Raw genomic sequence first — 13,720 nt, 5'->3', positions numbered from 1 at the left:
ATGTTGCTACTAAATATATGTTCATTTGAAGCATTATCAGCAATTCATGACATAAAAGTTGCAGCATCACAATAATATAATGAAAAGGCTATAGAAGTAAGCTAACTGCTCATAATAATATAAATTAGTATATAAATATCATTGTTTTGGTCCAGGCTCATAATAATATAAATTATATATAAGTTATGAGCATGTGCGTTGCACGGTAGTTTAAAAAACAATAATAAACACTTCCATGAAAATTGTGCCATTAACATAACCACATACTCAAAAGTTTCATAAAGAAAATATTAAATATATTGATTTGCTGTTATTAAAGAAAATAAGTAACATAATTGAATCAGCAACATGAAAAGGTGGTTTCTTGCCTGTGACACGATTATGTAGTGCATAACCATCATTTGACCATTAGAAGTCAAATTGCCTTCATGACCTTAAAAAACTATATTTCTCATAGCATACAATAACTCATTAGAAAAACTCTTATGGACCAATAAATTCAATTCTGCATGAACGCCTTGTGTTGTTTCTGGACTCATGTACCTGCATCAAGTCAAAAGAAAAAAAAACATTTAAATGCAAGAAAAAGAAAATGCAAAACTCATTACAAAACTATATTAATTCACAATCTCTTGGAGTCCATCCACCTGGAAAGTAAAATTATTGCAACCTTCAAGTAAACTTCTTATGGCCAATTTTACAACTTTTTGAATTTTGAAGTAGACTGGATGAATCAAGAGTGACTTTATGCTGTAGGAAAGTCTACATCATGAAACGATACGATAAACTTTAAATTTACATTCTAATTCCCTAAGTGAATAATGAATCATTTTAGCTTCTTAAAATTCAAGCTTTTTTGTCGAGTCAATTCTTCTAAATGTACATATGTATTTTTGCCAAAAAGCAAAAAACAAAAAACAAAAAAAATCCATCAAGACTATAGAGAATAATCATAAGAGAGTAGTAATGTTGACAATGTTAACATTAAGTGGCCTTGTTTTAAATTTCCTTTGTTTCTGCTGGCATGTCACTTAAGTCATAATTACAGAAGAATGTATGAAGAGGTCTCTTCTCTGGATAGCTTAGAACTTGTGAAAGAATCTAACATGATCCAAAAGTTAAGATAACATGGCATTAAATATTGAATTGTAATCCATAAAATCGATTAGCAAAGCAACGTAAATAACTTGTAAAATGACTTAAACAATTCATAAGATCTCATGTACCAATTGAATATGCCCTTTCATTGGAATATGCAAATGGGTTTGTGACCATCATTTATCCAGTTTTGGCTTGAAGAGTTTTTTCTTGCAAGATCTATTGAAGAATGGTACAGTAAGTAACTATCACCATCAAGACTCGTAACTACAAACAGAAGCTTCCTTGCTTTTGCTGAGAAGCTCTCCCCACTTACACTTAGTATAGCCAAAAACAACTATCAAATTTTAGCACTCAGTTGTGCAGTGTATTGAGACAACCCCTAATCATATGCAACAGAACAATACACAAAAACATAGTACCAACCTTAATAACGTCTCCTGATGAAAGCCAACCAGATAATAACGAATCTTCAAAAGAACCAACGATGACATCGTAACAGAAAAACATTCTGATCTCTCCTTTAATTTCTGAAAAGGCAAGCTCGTTCATGTATGTGAGTGCAGCTTATTAACACTTTGAGGAGTCTCTCCTCTGTGTATTGAAAAATAAATTCCAGGTGTCGAAATGGGTGGATCGGACTGTTTGGAATGATTATGATTTAGGAGAATTAACCACCTGAAAAAATAATCGTAAAATATAGTTTGGACCAAGTTGTAAGCAACCAAAAGTCCAACACTTCTTTAGCTACCAATCCATGAGTATAAATTTAGTAGCATGAATTGTAAAATACTTGCATAAAGAAACTTAAACCTTTAATGACGAAATTTAACCCTCAATCTCTTCTTTATCAAATGGATCATCTTTGAAACAGTTAAACCTTTCTCATCCAGAGCTCATGCCATTTGTTTAAACATGTTTAGCAGTAAATAGTGCATACAATTTTTTTTAATAAAAACAGAAATTAAGGTAAGGATTTTGCAAATATTGCTCATAAAACATGTTTTAAAATATAGTCAAAGACTTACATCAGGACATCTCTTAAGTAAAGGGTAAAAATGTCTTTCGTTCACTCTTTTCGTCTCAAGACCACATAATTTCAAATACTATTAATAACTAATTCAGTTCATGATCTTCAAAGGGCTTAAGCTATCTGCAGATCAGATCATTGTTAGTCTCTATACGTATAATAATAGTCGATTCCTCACAAAGCAATTGATCAGTTACAATACTAACCTTGTTAATCGATTGTTGGTACCACGAATAACTTGAGTAGAATTTAACGCGATTTAGATATCACCAAAATATAAATAGACAGATTTCAATCCTAACTGCATAAAGTGAAAACACAGCACAACAATTTTATTTATGATCTCATATAGTCCATTTCAAACAAACCAATATATCCTCGTAATAAAACACAAGTCCACTGATGCAAATAGAATTTCAGCTGGGAAAAAGTCATTATAACTTATGTGATCAACTTGACAAAAGAAAAGCATACTATATAAAAGATCATCTTATAGAAACTGATATTAATGAACATGTAGATGTTGTTTAGTGTTAGCTGAAAAAAATAAATGAAAATGGACGATGACAAAATAAATAAACACTGATACATTAAAATCGTCAATCAGTACCGTACTGAAATTTTTGTTAATCAAAAACGAAATAAGACAAAGTAATCAAATGAAGTGGAATATGTCATTTATCATTAAATAAATTCATTAAGACAAAACATCAAACATCTTGTTTGCAAACACATACCTTTAGCGAAGGTAACAATTATTTTGAGATATATTCATCTATTCAAACAAATCAAAATATATATAAAAAAAACAAAATATCAATAAGGCTATTAACAACTTCATCAGATTTCAAAGCAATGTCATCAACAGATAATGTGATTAGTTAAACATACAATTTGCAGCTCTTCAACTTGCTTGCAGATCATGTAAAATATCAATAAATTGTTCTGAGTCCAATGGTTTATATCCCAATATCTCTTCCAAATAATTTTCTACGAAACTGATATCATAAACAAAAAAGTGGTTCACTTAGGTTATTGACAGTAAATCATAAAACACTTCAATTTAACAAAACCATAAAAAAAATCATTACATAAAAGTGGTTCACTTGGGTTATTGACAGTAAATCATAAAACGCTTCAATTCAACAAAACCATAAAAAAAATCATGACAAGTGATACCGCTGGAAAACACGGCGGAGCTTTCGCCGGAGACGGACACGACGGACACCGCTAGGGTTTACACCTTTTGGTGGGCAGCACCAATCGCCGATGTAGATAAAATTGGTACCTTCGCGTTCAAGAAACCGTTACGGATTTAATGGTGCTGGTGGCGCCGGCTAATTCGGCGGAGTAATGACATAATCAGCGATCAAAAAGAATTGGGGGTGGTTGGGCTTTGGAGAGAGAAGCTGATCCGTTTTTTTTTTGTTTTTTTGGTATGATTTTACAGAAATGAAGTAAAAAAATGAGTTTTGTGTGGTTAAATGCCACGTGTTACATGGAGGAGCGTGAATAGTTGAATTTTTCTACCAGTAATATAATGGCATGTGTTATAGAAGAGAGAAGATCAATGGATGGGTGACATGTGGCAGTATGCCACATGCTTTGTAAGGGGTAGAGATAAGAATGTAGTATTTAATTTATAAATAGAGTAAATTACCAAATCGGTCCCTCTCAATTATTTACTGCAAAATCGGTCCTTATTTGCATTTTGGAGTCCCAAATCAGTCCCTGATGTCCCTCTCATTTTAGGACAACCATTCCTAGCGTCCGCCGGGGCGTTAGTTGATGTTTTGAAAGGAAGATTGACATTAAGAGATGGTGACAAATTGGTCACGTTTGTGAATAAAAAGGGTAAAAACCCACCTACCAAAGTTAGGGAGTCGATACAAAATGTCTATGTTAAACATAATACCACACCGAACCCTACGACTGTGATAGTTGAGGCTGAAAAGCCTAAGTGTGGGGAAGTTAAGTGATAGTGCTCCAAATGAACATATATTTAGGCAACATATATTTAGGCACAATATTCTTCCAATATGTAAAGCTTTTAGTTACTATTGTTCTATTTTTATGTAATAATAGTTTAAATAAATAAGTGCGAAGACAAAAGAAGAAAACGACGATTTGAAGACGCAAACGACCAAAAAGCTCAAAAGTACAAAGTACAATCCAAGTGGTTCGAAATATTGATGAGAAACGTCTCAAAATTACAAAAGTACAAGTTGCAAAACGCAAAGTACAAGATATCTTCGCGTACGAAAGGACGTTTGAAAATCCGGAACTGGGACCAGAGTCAACTCTCAACGCGCGACGCAACGGAGCAAAAATTACAAGTCAACTATGCACAAGAATATAAGATAATATATATATAATTAATATAAATTATATATAAATTATATATATATATATATATATATATATATATATATATATATATATATATAATAATATATCGACAAGCAAGAAAACAAAAAATATGTGAGCTGGATCTGACGGCCATGCGATCGCATGGGAAATAGGCATAAAACCCATGTGAGTACATGAGCCCATGCGAGTGCATGAGATTTGCACTAAAATCTCATTCGACCGCATGAGTTACTGTAGCAGGCCAAATTCTATAAATTCAGCATTTTTTGGACGAGTTTAGAGGATATCTTTTTCTTTTCCTTCTATGTAATTATATATATATATATATATATATATATATATATATATATATATATATATATATATATATATATATATATATATATATATATATATATTTATAATTTAAAGTTTAATTTAAGTTTAATAATAATTGGGTTATTGTAAGAAATGTTTTAAGGTTTTATAAGACGGAACTCTGTCCGTTTAACGCTATGCGATTAATCACCACTGTAAGCTATGTTCTTCCTTTTTAAATTAATGTATCGTAACTAAGTTATTATTATGCTTATTTGAGCCGAAGTAATCATGATGTTAGACTAAAAATTAAGATTGGGTTATTAGATTTTATACCATAATTAAGGTTTGGATATTGGACTATGACTATTAATAGATAAGGGGTATTGTCTAATCGAGCGATAACTCATTGGAACCTGTCGAACCTATCTTCAAATTAGTTAATCTAATAATTATTAAAATGATTATGTATGTCCTATTTAGTGACGTTTATACGACATCTTTTATGATCATTTAATTAATTATTTGGGTTGAGTAATTGCTTTTTCATTCTGATCAAGTGGGTAAATTAATATTCATATCTAATCAAAACAAGGGTGGATTACATACAGTGATAACTGGTGTAATTGTTGACAGAAGTGATAACTGCGTCACAGTTTAAATCCTTAATTATTTGGAATATTTGACTTCGGATATAAGGGTAATTTGACGAGGACACTCGCACTTTATATTTATGACTGATGGACTATTATGGACAAAAACCAAATAGGTATCAAATAATCCAGGACAAAGGACAATTAACCCGGGTAATAAATTAAAATCAACACGTCAAACATCATGATTACGAAGTTTAAATAAGCATAATACTTTTATTTCATATTTCATCGTACCTTTATTTACTGTCATTTTAATTACTGTAATTTACTTTATCGCAATTTAAATTCTGTCATTTATATTATCGTCATTTATCTTTACGCTTTATTTAAAATCGACAAACCGGTCATTAAACGGTAAAAACCCCCTTTTATAATAATAATACTATGTATAATTATATATATTTTGTATAAATATAGTTGTTAAAAATATAGCGTTAAACTCAGCTAGCTCTCTGTGAAATGAACCAGACTTACTAAAAACTACACTACTCTACGATTAGGTACACTGCCTATAAGTGTTGTAGCAAGGTTTAAGTATATCCCATCTATATAAATAAATAAAACTTGTGTAAATTGTATCGTATTTCGTAGTAAAAATATAACTATTTCGTATACACCGCTGCACACATCAAGTTTTTGGCGCCGCTGCCGGGGACGCCGAAGCAAAACGCTATAAAAAAAAGATTTTTATTAAGTTTTAATTTCTTTTTGTAAAAATACGTTTTAAATATTAAAAATAAAAAAAATATAAAAGAAAAACAAAATATATATTTTTAAGAGTTTGTTTAAAATATATAAAATTATAAAGTATTTTTATTTCTATTTTAGTTTTTAAAATATAAGTTTAATTTAATTTATATAAATATTTTGTAACAAATTAGAAAAAAAAATATAAGTAAAAGTAAACGGGCCGAACTGTAGCAGACCAATCTTCTAGCCTGGAAACCGAAGCCATGCGGTCGCATGACCAAACCAAAGAAACCTCATGCGGTCGCATGAGGTGATTTGACAGCCCAGGTACCTGGTACGACAGGATTAGGGTTAGGTTATTAATAATTATTATTATTAATTAATATTAATCAGGGTTTTAATTTAATATTAGTTAGTTTTAGTTTTAATTAATTTGTATTTTAAGTTTTAATTAGTTTTAAACTTAATACTTTTATAAAATAATAATATAAAAACAATATTTTTATAAAAAATTGTATTTTTATAACTTTAGTTTTATTTTTATATTTCGTATCTTTTTAATCGTTTATTTCGTAATTTGTATATTTATCGTTCGTAACTAGTTTTAAACTTAGTATTTTGCCGTAATTAATTTTTATTTCTAGATTTTAAGACTTTGCCGTAAAATCCCTTAAGTGCTTTTTCTTTAGATTAAGATTTAGGCGCTTTAGAATTTTGCGACGCCGTTTATGAATTTTAGTACCTTTTTAAGTTATTGCCGTTTTGGATATAGAATTCCTTTTAAGCTTTAATACCTTTAGACGTAAGTTTTAATATTTAGTTTTTAGACTTTTAAGTTTCGACGCTTATTTTCTTATTTTTATTTTTTGACTGTTTGTTTTTCAACCTTTTATTTTTCGATGCGCTCTTTTTCTTTCATATTTCTCGAAGCTCTAGTTTTTAGGACATAGAATTTTCTATTTCTTCTCTAAAATTTCAAAACGAAAAATTATTTTAAGCGGTTAAATTGATAGACATCTAAAATTTTCTAGTTCGTAGTAATAGTTGGATTTGTTAGTGGCGAGTTGTGGGCTTCCGATTTAAAGGGTCCTGGCTACCTGCTGCATCTATTGACTATTCGAAACGTGGGCAAAATCAGAAAAGTCTATTAATTTGATAACTTATATAATTTTTATCTTTTACAACTAATAGGATATTCAGTGAATGCACCGAGCAAAACGTTCACCACCTTTCATACGTTCCCCACCTGTAACTCGATCAAGACATCTAGCCAATATTATCGCCGTTGATTTTTCTTTAAAATCATCATCTAGTCGAACAAGTACTCCAACTCAAATTTCCGATAATCCATTTTTTGAACCCGACTTCATTACCGAGAACCCGGAGGATATTCAAGGACAATTCCAAGATCCTGAACCACTAATCATTCTTCCTGAATCACAAATCGTTAAATCAGAATTCTCTAGTGATTTGTATTCAACAAATTCAATTATGGAAGTAACTGAACCTCTAAGTATGTAAGACCGAATGAGAGCCACACTAACTGGCCAAGGTCACGCCATTATTAAGCCACACATTAATGCGTCAGATTATGAAATCAAAGGACAAATCCTACACATGGTAACTAATCAATGCCAATATAGTGGTACGCCGAAGGAAGATCCAAATGAACATCTTCGAACCTTTAATAGGATCTGTACTCTATTTAAAATCCGAGAAGTTGAGGATGAACAGATCTATCTCATGTTGTTTCCCTGGACTTTAAAGGGAGAAGCCAAAGATTGGTTAGAATCGTTACATGACGGGGCGATTGATGCATGGGATGTCTTAGTTGAAAAATTTCTTAAACAATTCTTTCCGGCATCTAAAGCCGTGAGACTTCAAGGAGAAATTGTTACGTTCACGCAAAAGCCAAATGAAACTCTATATGAGGCGTGGACAAGATTTGGAAAATTGTTAAGAGGATGTCCGCAACATGGTTTAGACACTTATCAAATAGTACAAATATTCTACCAAGGATGTGACATTGCTACACGAAAAGACATCGACATAGCAGCTGGTGGTTCCATTATGAAGAAAACCGCAACTGAAGCTTATAAAATTATTGATAACACAGCCTCCCACTCACATGAGTGGCATCAGGAAAAAGATATTTTTCGTTCATCTAAAGCGGTTAGAGCCGATTCTAGCCATGACTTTGATTCCGTTTCCGCAAAAATAGATGCTTTCGAAAGACGAATGGAAAAGATGACTAAAGATATTCACGCAATATGAATCAGTTGTGAGCAATGCGGTGGACCACACTTAACGAAATATTGTCACATCGAACAAACGATGGAACAATGAGAGAATGTTTCCTACATGAACTAAAGGCCGGGAAATAATTATCAAAATAATTATCAACAGCCAAGGCCAAACTTCAATCGAAATCAAAATATTCTTTACAATCCAAATGGACCAAACAATAACTCATATAACCAACAAGGTCCAAATAACCAACCAACTCAAAACAACACTTTCAATCAACAAAGACCTAGCTTGTATAAACCACCACAACAAACCGAAGAGAAAAAGCCAAATCTAGAAGAAATGATGGCAAGGCTAATGGAATCTCAAACACAATTTATTACATCTCAAACCCAAACAAATGAGAGGTTTGATCAGTCACTAACAACTCAACAAGCTTCCATTTTGAATCTAGAAAAACACGTAGGTACTCTTGCTAGCATGATAAGTGAGAGGGAACAAGGAAAGCTATCGAGTAATACTGAAGTAAATCCTCGGAATGAGAATGTTAATATGGTTTCAACGAATTCTGAAAAACCAGCATCAGAAGATGGGAAGGTTTTAGATGTGAGTAACAATGAAGAAGTTACACCATCACCACCACCCGAGTATGTAAAGCCAGTGGTGACACCATACAGACCACCCATCCCGTTTCTAAGAAAAGGAGTTGAGTATGAGCAAGTAATAGGTAATAAAGTTTGTGATACCTCTGGAAAGAAGAAGAAGAATAAGAAAGTACAAGAAACAAAAACCGTAAAGATAAACCCGGTGAAGACAGTTCCACCAAAACCTCCACCAAGGTTGGGTGATCTGGGTAAATTTATTGTTCCTTGTCTACTTAGTGATTGTGTCATGTATGATGCACTAGCAGATTTAGGTACGAGTGTGAGTATTATGCCTCTTTCATTATATAAGAGATTAGGAGTAGGTGAGTTAAGTCCAACGGAGATGAGTGTTCGACTCTTTGATCAAACCATTAGGCACCCAGTTGGAATTGCTGACAGCCTACAAGTTCAAGTAGGTAATTTAACCTTTCAAGTCGAATTTATTGTCATTGACATAGAAGAAGACCCAAACGTTCCTCTAATTTTAGGTCGACCATTCTTAGCGTCCACCGGGGCGTTATTTGATGTAAGAGAGGGTAGAATAACACTTAGTAATGATGAAAAATCGATCACCTTTGTGAGTCGAAAGTCTAAATCTCCACCAACCAAAACCGTTAAACCAACAAAAACGATTGGTAAAACCATGTTGTTTTATCAACTCCAACGGTAGTGCTTAGCAATAATAAAACGCCTAAGTGTTGGGAAAATGAAGTAAAACCTAATGATGACCTGATAACAAAGAACCCCGTTGTTGATACGAAATTAAATGACCCCATTATTAACAGTTCAATGAAGAAACTTATTAAACGGATTCGCGATGCTAGAACCAAGGGGAACTTTAAGTTATGTAACCGGTTAGTATCCAATCTATCGCCTAAAGAAAAGGAAAAACTAGTTGAATTTGTGGATATTACACAGGAATCCGACCAATGGCTTAAAGCAAAAGTCACAGATATGCAAGTTGATTATGGTCTAAAAGAAATTGACGATGAAGTTAATCACAATTTCAAAACCACAGCTACTTAAGTGTGGGGAGATTCAAATGTTCTAAAAAGAAAACGTTGTCTAGAGTTAGTTGTTCTGTTCTCGTGTAGTTCCAAGAATGGAATCCGATTGGTCTTTTCCACTAGCAAACACTAAAGAACTAGTTTTCTCCACCCATTCTGAATTTTTGTTTTGTAGGTTTTGAATGAAATTAATATGCATTTTTAAATTTAAGTTTTGTAGGAATTTAAAAACGAAAATTACTTTATTTCATTAAGTTTAAAAAATGATTTCTAAAATTCATCGTAAGTTAAAGACTAGGTCATGGAACCGAAATTGCTTTACCCGAGGGCGGGGCGACAAATTTTGTTATCATTATTTTTAATATTATTGATCTAAAGTATACAAAAAAATAAAAAAACCCCAAAAATATTTGCTTTTTAAAACAATCACTTTAAAAACGACAAATTTTAAATTTTGTCGAAGGATGGACTAGGTAAACATACCGAAACTACCTAAAGTAAAAGGAAACAAAATTTTAAAAAAATTATTCATTTAAATTGATTTAATAAATAAAGGTTTTATAAAAAATATATACATATATATTATATATATGTTTGTAGTTTATCTTATGTACAAAACAGGGTAAAACATCGCACTTTCAAAGAATGGCATTAAAGTTCAGAAAAAGCTACTAATTTTGACGACAAGACGCAAAATATCAAATGTGATATAAATTAATATGTTTGCAAACTCGGTATTTTTAATCACTTTTCTACACTAATCACCCTCATGAATTTATAATTATAGTCTGATTTCATGCAAATGAGGGCATTGCATGATCTCAAGTGTGGGGAAGGTTTATAAATTCTCTCGGGTTTACACTTAGTATAATTGCCAAATTTTGTGAAAATTTGAAAAATTTTCAACTAATTGAATTCAAAATCATGTTTATACATATTTATGAATGATAAAACTAGGTGTTAATGCCGAAATTATTGTTACCTCGGAGAGAACATAAATGGAGAAACAACCCAAAACGTTAGAATTCATTTAAAATAGAATAGAGGAGAATAAAAAAGCACAGAAAACAATGAATAAAAGCTAAGTGTGGGAAGAATTTACCAAGTTCTTTAAAAACACATATCACATATTTGGTACAGATTATTGCAGGTACTTTTGCTTTGGACTAAACTAATTAGTTTTACCCGATTTATTGTAATACCTTTGAAAGAATAGATGGACCTATACGAAGAATCAATTCCATCAATAAAAGGAAGTAAAGTCTTCCGAAAAAGACACGCGCTTTTTGATTTAGGTCAGGAAGTTGTCGTCCAGACCAGCTGTAGGTTGACGAAAAATTTAGAAAAGTCATCTCTAAAATCAGCAGGAAATCCACGGACTTCAGCATCAAACAGGGTCGTCAAGTGGTCAGACTTATCCTAAACATGAGAGGATCTGTCTCGTAATTACAAACTCATGAAATTCGATGATATCTAAACTCGAGCTTGAACGAGAAAATATTTTGATCAAATTAAAACCGATTTGTTTTCTGAAAACCTATTTTCAATGCGTTCATTACCATTGAACGTAAAATCCTAAGAATTCACCGGAATTCATTAGGTCTCCTGAACCAAATCGGGTGTCAACCGTAAAAACGGTGGTTGCATAGCATGGTCGAAGACAGGACCTTGTGCCAGACCGAAAAACTATAGGGTGATCTTTACTATTGCTCCTATAAAGGATAGTAATTGCATCCGACACGTTTTAGACCATGAACATCTGCATGTCATTAGACATTGCCTCAACAGTTTCTTGTTCAACGCTTTTCTTTACAACCAGACGGTAGTTTACCGAAAGGTAATATACGGAGCAAGTATACTGGACGTGTGCTTTCCTAATACAAGGATTAGCAAGTGGGTGACACAAAACCGCAAGTTTTGAGCTAAAATTTTAAAAGCTGAAACCCACAAAACCCACAAAAACATTTTGCAAACACCGGTGAAGGGTTATTCCGGTAAACTTATCTAGGGTAAAAGCTAGAATGAATTTTCAAAAGATCAAATGTTTTCATAAAGATCCAATTTCCTTAAAGGAACTAAATTTTCTTAGTCATGTGGGACTGTAAACCACATCGTTACAACCATTGTTCATACCGCCGTATTAAAATCACTGATGTATAAAGTGTGAGAATAAAAAAAAGTGATTCAAGTGAAGTGTGATTATATTTTAAGTTCTATATTGCTTGAGGACAAGCAACGCTCAAGTGTGGGGATATTTGATAGTGCTCCAAATGAACATATATTTAGGCACAATATCCTTCCAATATGTAAAGCTTTTAGTTACTATTGTTCTATTTTTATGTAATAATAGTTTAAATAAATAAGTACGAAGACAAAAGAAGAAAACGACGATTTGAAGACGCAAACGACCAAAAAGCTCAAAAGTACAAAGTACAATCCAAGTGGTTCAAAATATTGATGAGAAACGTTTCAAAATTACAAAAGTACAAGTCACAAAACTCAAAGTACAAGATATCTTCGCGTACGAAAGGACGTTTGAAAATCCAGAACCGGGACCAGAGTCAACTCTCAACGCGCGACGCAACGGAGCAAAAATTACAAGTCAACTATGCACAAGAATATAATATAATATATATATAATTAATATAAATTATATATATTATATATATATATAATAATATGTCGACAAGCAAGAAAACAAAAAATATCTGAGCTGAATTTGACGGCCATGCGATCGCATGGGAAATAAGCATAAAACCCATGCGAGTGCATGAGCCCATGCGAGTGCATGAGATTTGCACCAAAATCTCATGCGACCGCATGAGTTACTGTAGCAGGCCACATTCTATAAATTCAGCATTTTTCGGACGAGTATAGAGGATATCCTTTTCTTTTCCTTCTCTGTAATATATATATATATATATATATATATATATATATATATATATATATATATATATATATATTTATAATTTAAAGTTTAATTTAAGTTTAATAATAATTGGGTTATTGTAAGAAATATTTTAAGGTTTTATAAGACGGAACTCTGTCCGTTTAACGCTACGCGATTAATCACCACTGTAAGCTATGTTCTTCCTTTTTAAATTAATGTCTCGTAACTAAGTTATTATTATGCTTATTTGAGCTGAAGTAATCATGATGTTAGACTAAAAATTAAGATTGGGTTATTAGATTTTGTACCATAATTAAGGTTTGGACAAAAGACCGACACTTGTGGATATTGGACAATGACTATTAATAGATAAGGGGTATTGTCTAATCTAGCGACAACTCATTGGAACCTGTCGAACCTATCTTCAAATTAGTTAATCTAATAATTATTAAAATAATTATGTATGTCCTATTTAGTGACGTTTATACGACATCTTTTACGATCATTTAATTAATTATTTAGGATGGGTAATTGATTTTTCATTCTAATCAAGTGGGTAAATTAATATTCATATCTAATCAAAACAGGGGTGGATTATATACAGTGATAACTGGTGTAATTGTTGACAGAAGTGATAACTGCGTCACAGTTTAAATCCTTAATTAGTTGGAATATTTGACTTCGGATATAAGGGTAATTTGACGAGGACACTCGCACTTTATATTTATGATTGATGGACTATTATGGACAAAAACCAAATAGGTATCAAATAATCCAAGACAAAGGAC

The 13,720-nt window shown here is 32.1% G+C and overlaps 1 long non-coding RNA gene across 1 annotated transcript; it reads right to left on the bottom strand.

The window, feature by feature from the left end:
• Nucleotides 1-1,358: 1,358 nt before the first annotated feature.
• Nucleotides 1,359-3,485, bottom strand: LOC139874615 (uncharacterized). Its single transcript, XR_011767887.1, has 5 exons — nucleotides 3,308-3,485; nucleotides 2,335-2,429; nucleotides 1,912-2,251; nucleotides 1,525-1,776; nucleotides 1,359-1,409 (listed from the first exon to the last, which is right to left on the bottom strand). It is a non-coding gene; the product is annotated as an uncharacterized lncRNA (long non-coding RNA).
• Nucleotides 3,486-13,720: the final 10,235 nt, after the last annotated feature.

This window comes from Rutidosis leptorrhynchoides, chromosome 1 (assembly GCF_046630445.1).
Source record: "Rutidosis leptorrhynchoides isolate AG116_Rl617_1_P2 chromosome 1, CSIRO_AGI_Rlap_v1, whole genome shotgun sequence".
NCBI classification, from domain to species: Eukaryota; Viridiplantae; Streptophyta; class Magnoliopsida; order Asterales; family Asteraceae; genus Rutidosis; species Rutidosis leptorrhynchoides.
This window is presented reverse-complemented; position numbering and strand designations above follow the sequence as displayed.